Genomic DNA, 9,453 nt, shown 5'->3' with positions numbered 1-9,453 from the left:
AAAATCTACATTTTAGAAAAATTTCTATTTGCGAAAATGTTACAAAAGTTGCGATTTTCCCATAGACTCCTATTGTGAAAAATTGCATGAGGTCCAAATATTTCAAATCGGTCTAGCAAAAAATCAAGTACACGACCCTATCTTTTTTATTTGCTGAATTTTCTTAATATATTCCGAAGTTTTGAGAAATCAGAGTTTAATCAAATCCTACATTGTAGAAACAATTTCGATCCAAAAGTGCAGAACTACCTTAACTGAAGAATATAGCAAGAACAAGAATCTGTCACTACTGTGAATCATTAATATTCATGGGGATTAATTTTCGTAGATTTCGTGGTTGAGTCGATCCACGAAATTTAATACCAACGAACAAGTAAAATTTCCATTCATTTGATGTTCAGAAGTTGAAATCCACGAATTCGTATCTCCATGAAATTTCATGCCAACGAAATTAAATGACTTTACCGTAATTGTATATGCAGATGATAATATCTGGCTTTGCAATAACTTGGCAGAGCCTCGTTACCACCTAAACAGTTACCCTCCAGCCAGATGTTTCCATCTGCACCTTCAACGAGTGAAAGATTCTTATAGTATGACACAGAACATGCAGACAGTTCCCCACAATTGAGTGGAAACAGTTAATTTGATGAGGACATGCGCTCGGGACAGAATGCTGGAAGCCTGAAAACCATCGGTATTCGTACAAAGAATACTGTTCCTGGAAATCCAAACAAAACATTTAACATATAAATTGACACCAATCATGGGAAGATCTTAAATGAAGACAAAGCCATTTACAATTTATACATAAGTTATTGCACATTATCTTCTACAAAAAAGTACATAACTACACCCTTAAACATTTGTTAAGACATAAACATCTCTTCTAGTATGAAGAAATGGGAGTTCAAGTCTCCCAAGGTAGTGACTAGAACATTAAACAGCCCTAGTGAAGTAGAAGTACTGTCTATATTACTTTTCAACAGTAATGTCCATTCACATTTTTCTCTGTAAATTCAGTTTTCCCTGCTATTATAACTAGACATCTGTTATTAGCTACTAGTACATCATATACAGTAAAACTGTTCATTCAAGGTCACAAGGGAATAAGCATAATGCTCAAGTTTGTTCAAGTTTGCTAAAGTTTCAAGCAATCTAAAAATAGGAAAGATAAGGAAAATATCTGGGGAGCACAATCTTTCAGCGAGTCTGGATACTTGAGCCATCAATACGCAAGTAAGCAGTATTTCACTGTCGGCATAAACAGCATACAAGAATAGAGTACTGCATAGACATTGCTTGTTGCCATTACAGGTCAATTTGTTATCATTCAATGATGTTAGCTCAACTAGTTAACATAACAAAGTTTCGAGTATTCAGTTCCAAGACTACAGAGAAATCACTCGATTTTGTTGGTATAATTGCTTTTTCATGGGAACATGCATTTGTGGATTTTGAAAATTGAAAAAGTTTTTAAGTGTGAAATTTATGTGTCCATAAGCATGAAATTGCCTGGATCTTCTCAACCCTGAATTTATTTTATTTATTTATTTGGGTTTTACGGCGCACCAACACAGTATAGGTTATATGGCGCCAAACAGGACTACAAATTTTGGTTCCACATCTCATTTACATCGAAATAAAAACAAGAGGTATGGAAATCTGTGAAAATTAGTCCACTTAAAATAACAATCACTTCACTGTAACTCGTTTTCAATATATAATGACAAGTTCAGTAATTGACTCAGACATAAAGAGGACAAATGATTCTGGTAGTCTATCGCTATATTCAACTAGTCGTATCGAACTTGGTGTTATATTGACCTTCATTTACTGTGGCCATAATCAACTAGTCATATCGGGAAATTGGTGTTATATTGACCTTCATTTACTCTGGCCATATTGAACTAGTCATATCGAAATTGGGGGTTATATTCACCTTCATGTACTGTGGCCATATTAACTATCAATCGGAACTTGGTGTTATATTCATCTTTATTTACTGTGGCCATATTCAATTAGTCATATTGGAACTTGGTGTTATATTGACCTTCTTTAATGTGGCCATAATCAACTAGTCATATCGAACTTGGTGTTATATTCACCTTCATTTCCTGTGGCCATATTGAACTAGTCATATCGGAACTTGGTGTTATATTGACCTTCATTTACTGTGGCCATATTCAACTAGTCATATCGGAACTTGGTGTTATATTGACCTTCATTTACAGTGGCCATATTGAACTAGTCATATCGGAACTTGCTGTTATATTGACCTTCATTTCCTGTGGCCATATTCAACTAGTCATATCGGAACTTGGTGTTATACTGACCTTCATTTACTGTGGCCATATTCAACTAGTCATATCGGAACGTGGTGCTATATTGACCTCTATTTACTGTGGCTATACTGGCCATATTGAACTAGTCATATCGGAAAGTGGTGCTATATTGACCACTATTTACTGTGGCCATACTGTACTAATCATATCAGAACTTGGTGTAATTTTGACCTTCATTTACTGTGGCCATATGCAACTAGTGATATCGGAACTTGGTGCTATATTGACCTCTATTTACTGTGGCCATATTCAAGTAGACATATCGGAACTTGGTGCTATATTGACCTCTATTTACTGTGGCCATACTGTAATAATCATATCGGAACTTGGTGTTATATTCATCTTCATTTACTGTGGCCATATTCAACTAGTGATATCGGAATTTGGTGTTATATTCACCTTCATTTACTGTGGCCATATTCAACTAGTCATATCGGAACTTGGTGCTATATTGACCTCTATTTACTGTGGCCATACTGTACTAATCATATCGGAACTTGGTGTTATATTCACCTTCATTTACTGTGGCCATACTGCACTAATCATATCGGAACTTGGTGTTATATTCACCTTCATTTACTGTGGCCATATTCAACTAGTCATATCGGAACTTGGTGTTATATTGACATTCATTTACTGTGGCCATATTCAACTAGTCATATCGGAACTTGGTGTTATATTGACCTTCATTTACTGTGGCCATATTCAACTAGTCATATCGGAATTTGGGGTTATATTGACCTTCATTTACTGTGGCCATATTCAACTAGTCATATCGAACTTGGTGTTATATTGACCTTCATTTACTGTGGCTAAAATTCCACTAGTCATATTGGAACTTGGTGTTTGTATTCACCTTCATTTACTGTGGCCATATTCAACTAGTGATATCGGAACTTGGTGCTATATTGACCACTATTTACTGTGGCCATATTCAACTAGTCATATCGGAACTTGGTGCTATATTGACCTCTATTTCCTGTGGCCATACTGTACTAATCATATCAGAACTTGGTGTAATTTTGACCTTCATTTACTTTGGGCCCTATTCAACTAGTGATATCGGAACTTGGTGCTATATTGACCTCTATTTACTGTGGCCATATTCAAGTAGACATATCTGAACTTGGTGCTATATTGACCTCTATTTACTGTGGCCATACTGTACTAATCATACGGAACTTGGTGTTAATATTCATCTTCATTTACTGTGGCCATATTCAACTAGTGATATCGGAATTTGGTGTTATATTCACCTTCATTTACAGTGGCCATATTCAACTAGTCATATTGGAACTTGGTGCTATATTGACCTCTATTTACTGTGGCCATACTGTACTAATCATATCGGAACTTGGTGTTATATTCACCTTCATTTACTGTGGCTATATTCCACTAGTCATATTGGAACTTGGTGTTATATTCACCTTCATTTACTGTGGCCATATTGAACTAGTCATATCGGAACTTGGTGTTATAATTCCACCTTCATTTACTGTGGCCTGATTCAACTAGTCAAAATCGGAACTTGGTGCTATATTGACCTCTATTACTGTGGCCATACTGTACTAATCATATCGGAACTTGGTGTTATATTGACCTTCATTTACTGTGGCCATACTGTACTAATCATATCGGAACTTGGTGTTATATTGACCTTCATTTACTGTGGCCATATTGAACTAGTCATATCGGAACTTGGTGTTATATTGACCTTCATTTACTGTGGCCATATTCAACTAGTCATATGAGAAGTTGGTGTTATATTCACCTTCATTTACTGTGGCCATATTCAACTAGTCATGTCGGAACTTGGTGCTATATTGACCTCTATTTACTGTGGCCATACTGTACTAATCATATCGGAACTTGGTGTTATATTCACCTTTATTTACTGTGGCCATATTGAACTATTCATAACGGAACTTTTTTGCTATATTGACCTCTATTTACTGTGGCCATACTGTACTAATCATATCGGAATTTGGTGTTATATTGACCTTCATTTACTGTGGCCATATTGAACTAGTCATATCGGAACTTGGTGTTATATTCACCTTCATTTACTGTGGCCATATTGAACTAGTCATATCGGAACTTGCTGCTATTTTTACCTTCATTTACTGTAGCCATATTCAACTAGTCATATCGGAACTTGGTGTTATATTCACCTTCATTTACTGTGGCCATACTGCACTAATCATATCGGAACTTGGTGTTATATTCACTTTCATTTACTGTGGCCATATTCAACTAGTCATATCGGAACTTGGTGCTATATTCACCTTCATTTACTGGTGTCATATTCAACTAGTGATATCGGAACTTGGTGTTATATTGACCTTCATTTACTGTGGCCATATTCAACTAGTCATATCGGAACTTGGTGTTATATTCACCTTCATTTACTGTGGCTATATTCAGCTAGTCATATCGGAACGTGGGGCTATATTGACCTCTATTTACTGTGGCCATACTGTACTAATCATATCGGAACTTGGTGTTATATTGACCTTCATTTACTGTGGTCATATAAAGCTAGTCATATGGGAACTTTGTGTTATATTGACCTTCATTTACTGTGGCCATATAGAACAAGTGAGACAGGTATTTGGTGCTATATTGACATCTATTTAGATCATATCCACATCTCCTCTTAAGTTTGAAACTTCCATTAAATATCACCAAATTCCAACAGGTTGTTTTGCTGAAAATAAGCCTACTATAGTATATTACTGTTTAAATAATGAAAGGGCAATAACTCTAAAATTCATCCAACCTGAACCTAAACATAACAACCTCTTGATACTGAAACGTTCTATAAATATCTGTTAAGTTCCAACCAGCGGTTGCAGAGATATACTCCTAACAAGAACTGTACTATAGTAAACTATTGTGGAATAATTGAAGGGCGATAATTCGAAAAATCATCAAACCGGAACATGAAGATAATAATAGTGGGCATCTCCTCTTTATAGTGAAGCTTCCTATCAATTTTCACTAAATTTCACCCAGTGGTTGCTGAGAAATACTCAAAACAAGAATTGTACAGGGTGTCCCAGAATATATGTCCACTTAACAAATGCTAATAACTTTTCACAGAAGAGTCACACATAAGCAAATTATATCTCATTTGAAAGAGCACATACGTAGGTTTTTGCACATCAAACAATAATTATTACCTTGATTATTTACTTACAGTTTCTATAGTATATGTTCTAAGTGACCGCCATTATTTTGCCTGACTAGCTCATCCGCTCTCCAAAGTCACGTATGACGTTGGCACATGTGTCTCTTTTCTTATCTCTCTACGAATAACGGCTTTTAACTCTCTAATGGATGTTGGTTTGGGGTAATAAACATTTCCTTCAAGTATCCCCATAGATGAAAGTCCAGGGGGCTGAGATCTGGTGAATATGGATGCCAAACATTCTCGGTTTTCAAAGAAATCAAGCAGGTGCCAAATGTTTGCTCTAGCCACTTTAAAACATCATTTGCAGTGTGGGGGGTCGCCCCGTCTTGTTGAAACCAACATCTTTCAATCACTGTTCCCTTTCTTATCAGTTCTGGAATGAACTTATTCTGCAGAATTTTCAAGTATCCTTTAGCAGTCACGGTACAACACTCGCCATTCTCCTCGTAAAAGAATGGCCCGATTATCCCGGATCGATGTACTCGTGGCAGCCCAGACGGTAACTTTCTGACTATGCAGCGGCTTCTCGTCATGAAAGTCAGGTTTGGTAGATCCCCAGAACCTGATGATTTGCTTATTGACATAGCCATCAAGATGAAAATGTGATTCGTCACTAAACCAAATACTGTCGGTTAATTCTTCATGTGACCGCATCCACTCTGCAAATGCAATCCTTGCTGAAATGTCATCGTCTTTTAAGTGCTGCATCATTGAAATTTTATAAGCAGTTAGCTTTAAGTCATATTTCAAAATTATATGCACTGTAGATTTACTCGTAGATTTATTTGTAATGTCACTCAGTACCTTTCTTACAGATGTTCTGGGAGTTTCTCCTACAACTTCAGACACTGCTTTAATCAGTTCTTCGGAACGGGCACTTCTCGGTCTCCCGGCATTATCTTTCCTGCGATCTAAAACTGTTCCATGCTTCTCATTTTTTTTAACTACTCGGATGATTTGTTTATTGGAAGGTGCCTTTATTGAAGGATACATTTTAATCAACTTTCTTCGCACAATAGATAGAAATTTGTCATTTTCATAGTACAGCCTAACAATTTCAGTACTGTCAGCCATCTTGGAAGCCTGAATATGAATGACGTCCTTGATGACGTCATAAGACGTTACCGTGACGTCGCACGATGCCGTTCTTGTAATGAGAAAAAACTTACATCCATTACTTTTCATTTGAGACCAAATTTGTTAGTATTGAAGCATTTTTTGGACAAAGTTATTAACATTTGTTAAGTGGACATATATTCTGGGACACCCTGTACTACAGTATACTATTGTTGATTAATTAAAGGGCAATAACTCGAAACATTATCAGACCGGAACACAAATAAAATAAGTTTATGCAGATGTCCTCTTGATAATAAAGCTTCCTAAATTCCAAACTGTGCTTGCTGAGAAAACTCTGAACGATAACAGTATATTACTGTATGCACTGTTAAATAGTCAAAGGGCAATAACTCCGTGAAAAATCATCTGACCGGAACAACAAGTCTGTGAAGTTCGCTATAGATTACAATCATCAGCGGGTACGTAGAAATACTCCGGACAAGGAAGAATACGGGACGGACGGACGTAGTACCGGTCTTTTAGTGGTGTATAACCTTCCGTATGGAATCTTGAGCAGGGAAAGGGTCTCCCTTTTAGCTATCCGTGGAAGCTATCGGTGACAAGGTATAAATACACTAAATCATAGTGTGGAAATTACTCCCCTTGATCCATCTTCCGCGTGGAGGTTACTAGGTAAACACTAACAACAACAACAAAACGTCAAATGGAACCGAATACGACAGATTGCAGCAGTTAAGGCTGCAAAACCAACAGCAGATTCGCTGCCTATAAGACATCCAAAAACTTTGGACACCCAGGTTCGTACAATCATGAAAATCCTATTTAAAACCAAGGCAGTGGCCCGGGAGTGGCAAGCCCAGGCCAGGGTCTGGTAGCGGTTGACATTTCCCGCATTGAGTGCACGCACGCATCAGGTCCCAGAAAAGTCACAAATTAGCTATATAGCTAAATCTAGCTATATATCTCTAGAAATAGCTATAAAACCAATAACAATTGTTTAACATATGTGTATATTAAATGTAAAATAATTATTATCCCATTCAAATGGTTTATGAGACAGAAGACAATCACAAAGAATGGAGATCTATGCAGTTTCAGTTTCAATACATGTTGCGAATTTCTGCGATTAGTCATTTATAAATTTGTCTTATACTACGATGATTATCACAAGTGAAAAATTCAGTGATGATTTATCGCAAAATACTGCCACAGTTATTGAAAATGTGACTACAAAGATCTTGGATTTGTGTTATTGTCTTTCATCTTCTAAAACTTTTGGATGTAATTATGACCATTTTGCATCTTGTCTTCACATATTTTGCATTATTGGTATTGGTTTTATAGCTACTTCTACATCTACATCTTTCACCCAACCGTCGATTTCCGACTATCACTGGGCGGCGCTGTCAGAGAAACAGTTGTTAAAGAACTGATATGTTACAATGTTAAAAGAATAAAAGCTAAAAAAGACAGTATGCTACAGTTAAAATGGGACAGAGGCAACAGAATTACATACTGACCACCGCCAGCCTCTCTCTAAAGATACTGAGACTGGGGCTAGATTTAACATGAGTTGGTAGGGAGTTCCAGAGTCGGATGGTCCTAGGGAAGTAGGAGTTAGAAAAGTACTGAGTGTGAGACATGGGGATTAAGTAATTTAGGTTTCTAGTTGGAATAAGATGAGATTGGTCGACTGCAACTGTCTGGGTCCTTATTTTATAAAACATTACAAATGAATTGTGTAACCTTCTATATTGGAGTGTATTCCATTCTAAGGTTTTCAGCATTTGTGTAACACTACTGGTGTAACTGTAGTCATACATGACGTACCTAGCAGCTGACCTTTGGACATTTTCGACTTTGCTAGTGAGGGTTTTTTGCCAAGGATGCCAGACGCTTGAACAGTACTCAAGTTGAGGGCGGACATAGGTGTTATAGGCAGCAATTTTGACCTTTTTATTCAGTTTTGACATTTCGTTGTATGAAGCGAAGAGTGGAAGTTGCTTTGGAAGTGATACTGTCAATGTGTTTGGACCAGTTTAGATCTTTGGAAATGGTTATGCCTAAGTATTTAGCTGCCTCACAAGTTTTTAACTCTATGTTGTGAAGTTTGTAGGGGTAGACTACAGGATTTTTCTTTCTAAAAATTCTAAGGACTTCACACTTGTCCGGGTTGAACTCCATGGACCATGTCTTCTCCCAGGTTTCTAAGCTAATCAGGTCTTGTTGCAGAGATATACTATCTGAAATGGAGTTGATGGTAAGGTATATTATGGTGTCATCTGCAAACATTCTTGCGTTACATTTGACGGAATCTGGTAAGTCATTGATATATACCAGGAAGAGACATGGCCCAAGAACAGACCCCTGGGGAACTCCAGACAGTACAGGAAGTTCACTGGAAAAAATGACCATCAACAGCGACTTTCTGGGAGCGGTTGGACAGGAAAGATTTGACCCATTTGGTAATTTGTGGGTTGACACCAAGGCTTTGTAGTTTATAAATTAGTCTAATGTGATCGACCTTGTCAAACGCCTTGGAGAAGTCCATGACAATAACATCTGTTTGTTGACCCTGTTCAGTGTTATTGTAAAGTTCCTGAGTGAAATTAATGAGCTGAGTCTCACAACTGTGACCTGATCTAAAGCCGTGCTGGAACTGGCTAAGTAGCTTATGCTTGTCAAAATAGGTCATAAGATTGGAAACAACAATGTGTTCAAGGAGTTTGGAAGCAATGCAAGTTAGGGAAATTGGGCGATAGTTACTAGGTTTAGACTTGGGACCTTTTTTAAATACGGGGGCTACGGTGGCTTTTTTCCAATCACTGGGTACTA

This window comes from Mercenaria mercenaria, chromosome 9 (assembly GCF_021730395.1).
Source record: "Mercenaria mercenaria strain notata chromosome 9, MADL_Memer_1, whole genome shotgun sequence".
Lineage (NCBI taxonomy): Eukaryota > Metazoa > Mollusca > Bivalvia > Venerida > Veneridae > Mercenaria > Mercenaria mercenaria.
The sequence above is the reverse complement of the archived record's forward strand: the minus strand, read 5'-3'. Positions refer to the sequence as shown.